Here is a 12,070-nt window from a genome sequence, read left to right on the forward strand (position 1 = left end):
AAAATATAAACAAGTCTAAATTGAAAACAACGTTCAAACCTATGATTGTGTTGGATAAAAACCGCAATTTTTATTCGTGTGCCTGCAAAACAAATGTCTTGGTAGAGGGGTCTAAATACAGCACAAACAACATTTTTCAAAAGACCAAAAATTTGAAAAAGTATATTTTACCAAAACGCATCTGACTAGCACGTCGAACAACGGATGTTCTTAAACACTGCTGACTGCCATGGCGATTGCCAAATAAACGGATCATCAGATGTAACAAAATGGATCTTAAATGATAAATTAAAACCAAACAGAAAACAATAAATTTGCGGAAAAGATGGCATACCGCAAACATGAAGTGCACAAATTGGTACATCATATCCGGATTTCAACAATGAACGTCTTTTCAGTGATGTTAGGAATCGAAACGGTATTTGGAAGGCCATATAATTTACCTCAATTTAGAATAGACTCTTGAATATAAAAAATATAAATGTAGTGTACAAATAATAGTGAATCCACAGTAGATCATCACAGAGAGTGAAAAAAGATACGATTGATTAGATCTGTATGAATCTGGATTGTTGGAGGGAACGCTTGATCTCCCCCATAATTCAGATGTGTGACATGACGCAAACTTTCAAGAAAAACCGAGTGTTAAATCATGTATGATTTGGCGGAGGACTGTCTTAAACCTCCTCCTCAGTTAACTATCGTTGGAGTGGTTTCCTATGAACCATCGGCAATTATTTCACTTCAACCCGTTGTAGATAAGCTTGACAAATGTAAATACATTTGTCAAATGATAAGTGCTGTACATATTGAATATTCGAATGTACAAAACTCATACTGCATAGTAAGCTATAAAGGTGTAATACCACCAAATATTAGTACGTCACATCCGGTTGCATTTGACAGTTGTAGGAAATCAATCCTACATTTCGTTGCAGTAAAAAAATTCTGAGTCGTTAACAAATATCTTGGGTGATTCACAGCACCATTCTATTTTTATTTGGTGTTTCTATAGAAAATTGTGAAAACTTCAGGTTACATGGTTACTAAAGCTTGTACACAGCATAACACATTTGATTGTTTAACTTCCAGTGATGGTTATTATCTTATGCAATGAAATATTGTATAAAATTGTGTTTGTAGTACTGGACAGGATAAAACTTTACTCATGTCAAGTATTTCTTTACTTGAAACAAAGATAAATTCTGCACATTTTTTTGAAAAGTGCAGATTTAGCAAAGACTAGTACAGTAAGAGAAAAACAATGGTGGTATTACACCTATTAAAGGTCTCTTAATAATAATGTAAAAAAAAATCAGACGAGAAAACTAACAGCCTGGTTTTTGTACAATACAATAAAAACAAATATGATATACAGCAACGAACAGCACCACTTAAGAACAGTCACCTGATTTGGGATAGGCACATACAAAATATGGGAAGGGTTAAACATGTTTGCGGGCGCGATCCCCCTAACCTTGTACAGTGGTTTAACAGCACAACAGAAGAACAAACTATTAAAATTAGCTGAAAAGGGATTAACTCATAAAATCGATATAAAGTTCAAGAGCAACTAACAAAAACTTAATGACGGAAACGCCATACGTTATGTTTCTTAGACTAAAGTAGTATCAATAATAAAAGTAAGATAAAAAATATCGAACTCCAAGGAAAATAAAAAAAAACAAACGGAAAGTCTTTTCTCAAATGGCGAAACAAGAATACGTGTCCATAAGACATCGTCCCCCCTCATAGTATCACATTTCCATGTTCATTGAAAAAGGGTCATATTCTAATTTGGTATATCATTTTTTATATCTTTAATGTGGTGAAGAACGGATGAACGGACGAATACACACACCAGAAAATATAACATTCCTCTCATAGAATAAGTTGGAAATAAAAGTAAAAGGGTCCTACTGAACAAAACTGCAATGAAATATTTGTCTAATTAAAACGTCAAACATTTCATAAAAACAATTTGTAAACAATGACGTTACATAATACACACAGACTCTTCTTTGAACCCATGCATCATCATAATTAGAAACAAGAAATAAAATATCCCCTGATTTGTTAAAGTATAATAATTTGTTTCTTGAAGATGCATTATCATAAACACATTTTTATAAAATTCTACGAAAAGATGACAAAGTACTATCTGGTAAATGCATTGATGATCTAATTTTTTGCGTCTTAAAAAAGTGTCTTGAAATTAGTTATAGAAATATAAAAAAAGAAACAAGTCGACTATACATTTTACTTATGGATCTGTTTGAAACGCCTGGTCTAACATTATGATTCATAAATCACAAAATGAATTAGAATATCATCTCGCTTAGAACTCATTTTTAAAACCTTAATCTCCCTTTTGAGAAGAACTAGATATATGGGTGAAATAAAAAGCCCATTAATGAAGGTGCATTTGATTTTACGTATCTAGATTAATTATTCCCTAAAAAGGTTTTGTCAATAAAATAATCCTGTATTTAATTACAAAATATGAAAAGCTTTAAAAAAAAAGTAGATTGGGTTAATTTTAAAATTGATTCGATTCCAAAAAAATATGTGTACTCAACGAACAAACTATTTATTCAGTTTATGCATCCTTCCGTCATGCTTCAATGCAATAAGCCGAGATAGGTTTAGACATGTTGGTTATGTCTAGTAATATCATTTTATTGGAAATCTCTATAAGAAGAGGAAATACATGTAACACTGGTGCCTTTTTCAAGGAATATACAATTGTGCAATATATATATATATATCAAAAACGACAGTTCAAATACATATTTCTTTATCATGTATTTAGTGATAAATGTATATATTTTTTTGAAATTGCATACTTAGTATGTTCAATAAAACTCTTCGTTATTTATATATGACTGTACTATTGATATTTTAGATTAGCCTCGGAAACACGTAATACAATTTAAAGCGACAGCCATGTTTAAAAGTTTGGGATCATCAGTTCTGTTTTTGTTTTCATTTTAAGGATAACTACTGCATACACATTCAATGATACGGTACAATTTAGGATTTTTTAATTGAAAGTTTGGTGATTTTACCTTTACGCTTAATTTTAGTCACAAGAGTTATATAAAAATAAGCAGATGTGGTATGAATGCCAATGAGACAACTATCCACCAAAGTTTTAATGAAATTGATGTAAGCAATCATAGGCAACCGTACGGCCTTCAGCAATGAGAAAACCCCATATCGTCTGGTCGGCTATAGAAATGTGAAACAATTCAATTGAGAAAACATAACGGCATAATTTATAACAAAACAATTTACGAAAAACCACTATGTCAGACATGCACCACTGAACTACATGCTCCTGACTTAGGACAAGTACATAAAGAATGTGGCAGGTTTAATCATGTTTGTGAGCGCCCAACCCTTCCCTAACATGGGACAGTAGTGTAACAGTACAACATATGAACAAACTATAAAAATCAGTTGAAAAAGGCTTAGGCGCCTCTGGCCTTTGTTAGTCTTGTATGATTTTAGTTTCAGTTCATTTATATGTTTTGGAGTTTAGTATGACTTCAAATATTCCCTGAACTATAACACATATTTGTTTAAGTGCCAGCTCAAGCCCCGACTCCGGGTACGGGATTTTCTCGCTGTGTTTTGGTGGCCTTCAGCTGTTTTCTGCTCCTTGGTCGGCGTGTTGTCTCTTTGACACATTCCCCATTTCCATTCTCAATTTTATTGACCCATCAGATGGATTCAAATAGAAATACATCTAACAAAAACAGTGTGGACGTGGACGGGTACTTATTCATCCCAAAAAACAAAAAGACACTAAGAACAGATCAGAGAGTGCTTGCAGTTGCTGACAGCTAGTTCAAAGCAAATAACAACTAATGAAATCAGTCATGCATCTAAGACTAAATTACCAATTAGTACACATCCAACATCCAATGGATTAAATGTGTAAAGACGTTATTAACAATCAGAGGAAACACGACCTTGTGCGATGCAAAACTATAGGTATCGACAGATTGTAGTACCGTGAAAGCATATATGTGTAATGTTTAGTATGGGATTCTTCTTTAAACATATTAAAGTTCTGTTAGGTGTTCTATAAATAAACGTATTCTGAAAGGTTACCGATTCAACACTGTAATACAGTCTTTGAATATGATGATGTTAAGATGCAATATACACACTGAATTGTGACACGTGTGAGAGGATTCTTGGATGTTCGATTGTATTAACGGCTATGTTATTGGACATAACTTTTCAAGTGAAGCCCAATGAATACATGCCGGGTTTGATGGGTGTGGACTCCGTGATTTAAGAGAATGTTTTTGTTTTAAGCATGAACAAGTTCTCGACTGACGGACGTAAGACGGTCCTTAAAGAAAATGAAACTTTACATACACCAGTTATATCAGTTCAGGCAGTACTGAAGAATGTTGTGTCTATTTTACTATCATCCAAATGAGCCAAGTAGTTCCTGTAATACTTTATTCTTGCCAAATCAGCACCTGGTGTGGTCTCCGTAGCTGCTGGTAATTTTTCATACCCAGCATTAGGAGCCATCATTGGAGTCAGATTTCTAAGTAAAGTTATCATCAAAGTGAGGTCAAATGTTTTTGAATCAGGAACACCTGAAAATTTAAAAATATGTAATGAAAGATAATGCTATGTGTTCGTATGCATTAAAGACCGTTGTTAGATTGTTCAGAAGAGGTTTTATAGATTTTCCTTTAACATCAAAATGATTTACCAAGCCATTGCGTTGTTAGTTTATTTGCGACTTATGGGATTGAATGTCATTTTGGTATCCTTCGTCTCTCTTTATGTAACTGTTATATACTGAATGCTATAGTCGAAATATTGGCGGTTTTTAACGCAGCATAAAGCAATGGTCAATCAACCAATCAGTGCAAAAACAACGCTTTTAGAATACATACATATAAGACGCTTGTGACCAAAAGCCAAACATATAATCTTATGTATAATAAAAACAAAATAGGAAGTCTGCCTATCTGTAAATGTGTTAGCAATTCATGAATCCGTTAGTGTTTTATTTTATGTGTTCAATTAAGAGATTTAACTCAACGTTATACTGCTGGGTCTTCCAAGTGCTAATGTTTTAACGCTCGGACGAAAGAAGTCCAGAGATGACTTATGTATACAAAAAAATATTAACAAAAATACCGAACTCCAAGGTAAACTCGTAAAGGGGATGTTCGTAAAAAGGCATTTTCCGAAGCAAATTGCGGGTTTACCCTGATTGTATAGCTAGCTAAATTACCACCTGTATGACAGATGTTTAAATAACGTTACATTGACAAAAATAACAAGAATCTGTAAACTTACCAGGAGTTCTCGGATGAAGGAGATTCCACTGGAATGGGTTTATTATCTTTTTTATCTTAAGTTCACTTAGTGTTTTGAACTCTTGCTTTATTGAGGCACCAAGGCATGATGGGACAAATTCACGATCAATCAATGCTCTTACTCCACGTGGAGAAATCCCAGTAAGTAGCAAGCTCATCCTCACATAATTTGTACCCGTCACTAACCTAGAAGTCTGACTCGACCAGGATGAAACAGTCTAAACTCTTTCACGCCCTGTGCTTATTTCATTCTTAATTTGTTTTTATCATTTGAACCATACGCCACCAAAGGTTTGAACCGTACTCGTTAAACTCTTAATAACACTCGAACACTTTAAATCTATTCAATCAATCATGATAGTGTAACTTACAACTGTACAAGTACAAGTTAACATAATTTGTATTTGTCCTCAAATTTGTGACTTTATACGAATAATTTTCTGCGGATTTTGAAGAAAACAACATAATACATTATTAAATATTAAAACTATGCAAAATAATCTTTAATTTTCAAAATGATACCGCCTAGTATAAAAAGGTGCTCATCACAATGTTATTAACAATGAAACAATCCCCTAAAAGACAAACGTCGATGAAATTTTAACTAATTTTGATATACCTTCATAATAAAGTAATAAAATTGCAAACTACTTATCAAATACAATTTTATTGCAAATAAGAATTAATCCGCATTTTTAATATGCCTGTCTCAAAGTTGTTTCATATTTTTCATGTCGGTGCCTTATGCAGCAGACTATACGGTAAGGACTTTTTTCATTGTTTGTGACCGTACGATTGCCTATAATTGTTTACATCGTCTTCATTTGAACTCTTGGTGGATAGTTGTCTCATTGGCATTCATAACATATCTCCTTATCTTTATATTTAGATAGGAATTTTCAAGTTAAATCTTTAACAAAAAACTAAAGTTATTACATCTAGAATTGTTTAGTCCTTAATCATTATTGAATAAAACTATTTTCACGAATACGAATAATGTTTGTTGGCGTTTTTGTGTTGTTGCAGTTCAGTGTTCTGTTGTTCCGTTGTTTTTCTCTGATAGTTGATATGTTTCCCTCGGTTTTAGTTTGTAACCCGGATTTGTTTTCCCTTCATCGATTTGTGACGATTGAACAGGGGGTATACTTCTGTTGCCTTTATGCTTAAAATTAATCAGAAATTTATTTTACAAATAATAATATGTAGACTCTTATCATTTCACTAAAATCTAATAAGTTACTAGATTTTTTTCTAGAAAAAAAGATGCACTATTTTGCTTTTCGTTTACTTAACAATACTGTCACAAATAATTATGGACTCATATTATAGATTAGATTTTTTTTGTGTTATAAACTCTGCGATGTTGAAATTAGGTTTTGGATTTTCAAATATTACGGACTCGGGCATCAATGAAGAGACACTCATTATCAAAATCTTCATCTGCTGTATTTTTGTTACCGTTACATTTTGTAATGCAATAACTACGACACTGTCGATATTTTGTATTTCGTCATGTTTTATGCCTCAAATAGCAAGTAGGGAATGATATTACACTTTAAAGAAATTTGGGTCATGAATTTTAAAGTAAAGTAGTGATTTGGTCCAGCTGCAAAAGGTTAAAAATTAGCACTTTGGAAGCTGTCAAAAGATTTCAAGACCCCCTTAACATGAAATTGTCCATATTTTGAGTTAGAGCCGATGAAGTTTTCTATAATTTTGATATAATTTGTCCCAAAAGTAATACAACACACTGTAAATATATTATTAAGAAAACGCAGGTGGGATTTTTTTTATTTTCATTTTTTTTCTAATAGAAATGCACAACGAAATAACTGTGTACACGGACCTACATGTTACCGAGACTATACAAATAACTATTCATTCCCAGATAATGGAGCAGAGGCTCATAGGGCGAACTCACATTAGTTCAAACGAATGAACAGTTCTTCGGACTTTTGCAAACTTGAAATACACTTAAAATTTTGAAGAATTTATTTAATTTTGCAATGGTTTTCATGTCATATTTCCCGATTTGTTTCCAATAAACCGTTGATCCAATGGAACCATGGAATACAGGCATTTGTTGAACAGTGTCAAAGTTGCTCAATAACTCAGTAAAGTGTATATATGTACCAGAGTGTTGATTTCTAAACTGTATCATTTGCGTTACTTGTGAAGATGACACCATTGTTGAGGATCTAGCCGTAATGAAAGTTGTTGATTTGGAGCAGGCAAGGCTTTTGCATCAACATCTCTACCATTCATTGTAGCATCAATCATTTTTCCCATTTGAAATTTTACCGTGTCGGAAGTTCTGTGATAGATTGCCAAACTCGAGACACTTTTGTTGCCAGTGACAGACATGATTTGAGCATCAGCAAAGTAGCTGCTTTTTGTGAGAATAGTTGTACCGGTTTCTCGGATTGAATGGTTAATGTAAACTTGTGATAAGCAACAAAGTTTATTAACTTATTCATAAATTGAGAGTCAAGTGTCACGACCAACGGGAGAATTGCAATACCAAATTCAGAAACTTCATAAAAGGATTTATATTTCCACTTTATCATAACAATAAATAAGTAAAAATAGCTCAAATTAATTTGATAACTTTTTTCACTTAAAGATTGCGTGTTATAGATAAACTCATCATAGATACCAGGATTGAAATTTTATATTTGCGCCGGACGCGCGTTTCGATTACAAAAGACTTATCATTGACGCTCTAATAAAAAAATGTTAAAAGGCCAAATAATTTACGACGTTGAAGAACATTGAGGACCAAAATTTCCTAAGAAATAATTTTTTCAATTGTTATTTAGTACATTTATAATTCTTCATGATTAATCAATTGTACTCTGCCATATGCTTTTATACGAGTCTCAGATAACATTCCGTGCAAACTGAAAGGATGTTTCATTGTTCCCTATTATTTAATAGGAAACAGTAAAGTTTTTTTAAGAAAATTCCCCATGATTACAAACATTTCTGGACCAGTCTTGTTTGTGTTTCATCTTCCATCAAAATTTGCTTTTAATTTTATTTAAACATTTAAAGACCAATTGTGCGTGTGCATTGACGATAAAAATGCAGTATTTGTCACTGAACATATAACAAGAACATAGAATGAATTACATTAATTTATGTAATGTGTATCTGCCGAAAATTGAATATAAACCGCACTTAATATTTAAAAGAATCCCTATTAAAATTTGATTCCTAAATATGATCTCTTAGAAATTGAAATTATAACAATTTTAACATATTAATAATACTGAATGCGCCATTTTGACCATTTCAGTTTTTATACTATTTATTTCAACCACAACAGTATTGTAGAACCTACATTACTTGTATCTAGTAACGATAAAAAGTATTAATATTGTATCATGTTCACTCACAGCGTAACACTTCTAATTTAACGGAATATTTTTAAATGCAACAAACGCTGTTTTGTTTTTTGTTTTAGAAAAGTAAAATACATTTTTCATTTCAATGAGATGATATCTTAAACGGTTAAATTAAAACAAATAGTGTCCGGCTGAGATCGTGTCTTTTCTCGAGTATATCGGTCCACTTGTAACGAGTGATAGACATGCGATCAGATCGACTTACTACTATTTCTTTCGCCAGTACAATAGATTTATTCGTGACTGTTCATTTTATTCTAAATGCTATACATGTTTTGAGCACAAACGACATATTTCCTTGTAGTTCACTTACAATTCAGTGTTTTATATTTTCCGTTTTTTTTTTTTGGAGCAACTTTTAAAACGTACGGGTTTTTCAACAAATGGTCTGGGTTTTTTTAAGAAAATGTAGATATGAAAGAAGACATTCTTTGGCTTAAAAATTTCTAGTTTGTTGCTGTAATTTAGCAAAGGACCATATTATATATTCTTATAAAGTAAAAAAAAACCATATTACTATGTTGATCTAATTCAAACCTTTTCAATTTAATGATAACTTTCTGTTCTGAACACATTTAACCATAACCCTGCAGTGTTACAATACATAAGAAATCGATGGATCCTTTTTAAACTGTCTTAAGAACCGAGTATACAGGGACTCATTATCATAATTTCATTTCATGCTACCTTCGAATTAACAGTCAATAATATTTTATGATAGATATATACTACAGTGACAAAAAAGGAGCAAGAAAACTAAGGAAAAGGAGAACAAAAATCAGAAAAAAATGCAATATAAACCCAAATAGCCCCCGCCCTCAAGTAAAAATCTAAATGAAAAAAATTACATTACAATATCATTTGTATTGAATGGAATATCTAATAATAAAATGAAAATAACATTTTATAAATTGTATGCCATATTACAAAAAGAACATAAACAACAAGGTGTCTTAACGTGCAGTGAGCGTGTCACTCTCTCAACTATCGTGCAAGACCCTCGGGGGTAGTCAATGTCGTTAAAAAAACCTCGTCGTCGGCGCACTCTCTCTATACGCTCCATTCTGAAGGGACGTAGCTGCGTACTTGAACATCGCGCACAGCCAAACAGACGTCCGACTTTGCCAAGGGTTTTACTGTTGGTCGTAGGAGGACCAAAGACACCACCTAACCCTTGGGGGTAAACGATGAAAGATTGGTTTGTTATTAATCATGTCAGTGCCAAAGTACTGACTACTGCGCTGATGATAAACTCGGGGAATTATACAATGTATTTAAAAAAAATCAACAAGATAAATAATATGTAAGCTTTAATACGATCTTTTTAAACATAATAATAATATAATAAGAATACATGCGAGTTTCTCGCTGCATTGAAGACCCATTGGTGGCCTTCGGCTGTTGTCTGCTCTATGGTCGGGTTGTTGTCTCTTTGACACATTCCTCATTTCCATTCTCAAATTTATTTGTATATGATATGTGTTCGCCGCATAATTATACATTATCATTTTTTATACTTGTAATTTCTGATGGAAAGGAACCTATAATGGTGATTTCTGACTGTGTGATCAAGCATAGCAGACGCTTGATCAAACTCCTCTTCACAGTAAGAGTATTTGAGCATTGTTCTTGATTTTCGTTTTTAGAACGATAAAATATATTACCATCAGGACAAATATAAAATGAAACATTTATGATCTATTTTCTGTTAAAAAAAAACCAAATTAACCCGCTTTACAAACTATGTGTACGTACGTCTCAATCCAACATGTCTGATAATAAGAAAAATTAGAAGATGTGTTATGATTGCAAATGAGAAAACACTCCACAAGAGACCAAATGCCAAAGAAATTAACAACTATAGGTCACCATTCGACTACTATCAATGAGCAAAGCCCATATCACATAGTCAGCTATAAAAGGCCCCGAAACGACACATGTAAAACAAGAAAACTAAAGCTCATTTAAAGATTGTTTACATCACGAAATATTTACTGCATGAAATCCACTTTATTTGAACCTTTTCATTATTTTTTTTAAACAAAATGCACTGACATACTAAATTTTATGCCATGGGAATTTTTCTTTTTCACTCGATAAAGCAAGGACGTACTCGAAAAAACACGGACTGCTCTCGAAAAAATACGGACATATAAAAATGAATTTACTCTCCAAAATGTCCTGATCAATGTTAAATCAAGAATGTTTGTAAAGTGTCTGTATATCTAAGTATATATAGATTCCATGTACGCATTTCCGTTAACATTTGCATTTGTACGTGTATAAAAATGGCTTTAATCTATATTTTGGAATAAATCATTGTGAGGCCAAATTAAACGGGTTTAAAATAAAATTATATAGGGTTGATAATATGTTTTTATAAAAAAATTCCATTTTACCTTTTATGATCTTGTGTGTAATGTTTTAGCATCTTTTTTCACGTCTTACCAGATGTTTATATTTTGATAATAGTCTTTCGAAAAAAAATTATCACACTCGAAAAAAAACCGATTAAATTACTCGAAAAACCATGATCACAGTCGGACACTATACCTACCGTGTATTTGTTCTCTAAGTTTAATTATTGAATTATGTTAACATGCTCAGTATTACAAAGGATATCAATTGAGTAAATGCAGTTAATTTTTTGTAGATGCACAGATAGGAGTGGATGATATCCGTTTGTATCCTTTAGGATACCCTCTATGACAGAAATGTAATAGAAAAACAGACTTCAGATATTCTTGTAGAATTTTCGTGAATACGATACTATATTCTATATGATGGAATTACGACTCAAATAAGCTGTTTGTTGATAATGGGATATTTGGTGTTCATTGTATAACAACATTGTCATTTCTCCATCCGGACGATCCCGCCTTAATAAAATACAATATTAGCCGTTTTAGTCAGTTTCTTCTTCACCCAATATCGTGTTACGTTCTTTAGAAATATTTCCATGGAGGATCACTTTTTAAGAAAGTGACCATGGAAATTTCAAAAGGCAAAACTTTCAGATGAGTAAAGCAATACAATAAAAATAACTCTCAATGTATGTTTCAATGTGTCTTACCTTATTTGAATACTTCATGTGGTTTAATCGTTTTTAAAGTTATCCCTCGCCTGCTCGTTCGAATTTTAAGTATTTGCTTACTAAATTCCTTCGTTAAGTTAAGATAAAAATCTAATATAGGTTTTGTTGCTCGCAGCTACTTGTTCTTGAAATTTGCATCATTATATGTAAATGAACTTAAACTCTATATGATTTATATCAATAAATATGACAATAAACGGTAAATTGTACGT

The sequence above is a fragment of the Mytilus californianus genome, unplaced genomic scaffold (genome assembly GCF_021869535.1).
Source record: "Mytilus californianus isolate M0D057914Y unplaced genomic scaffold, xbMytCali1.0.p SCAF_6, whole genome shotgun sequence".
In the NCBI taxonomy this organism is placed as follows: domain Eukaryota; kingdom Metazoa; phylum Mollusca; class Bivalvia; order Mytilida; family Mytilidae; genus Mytilus; species Mytilus californianus.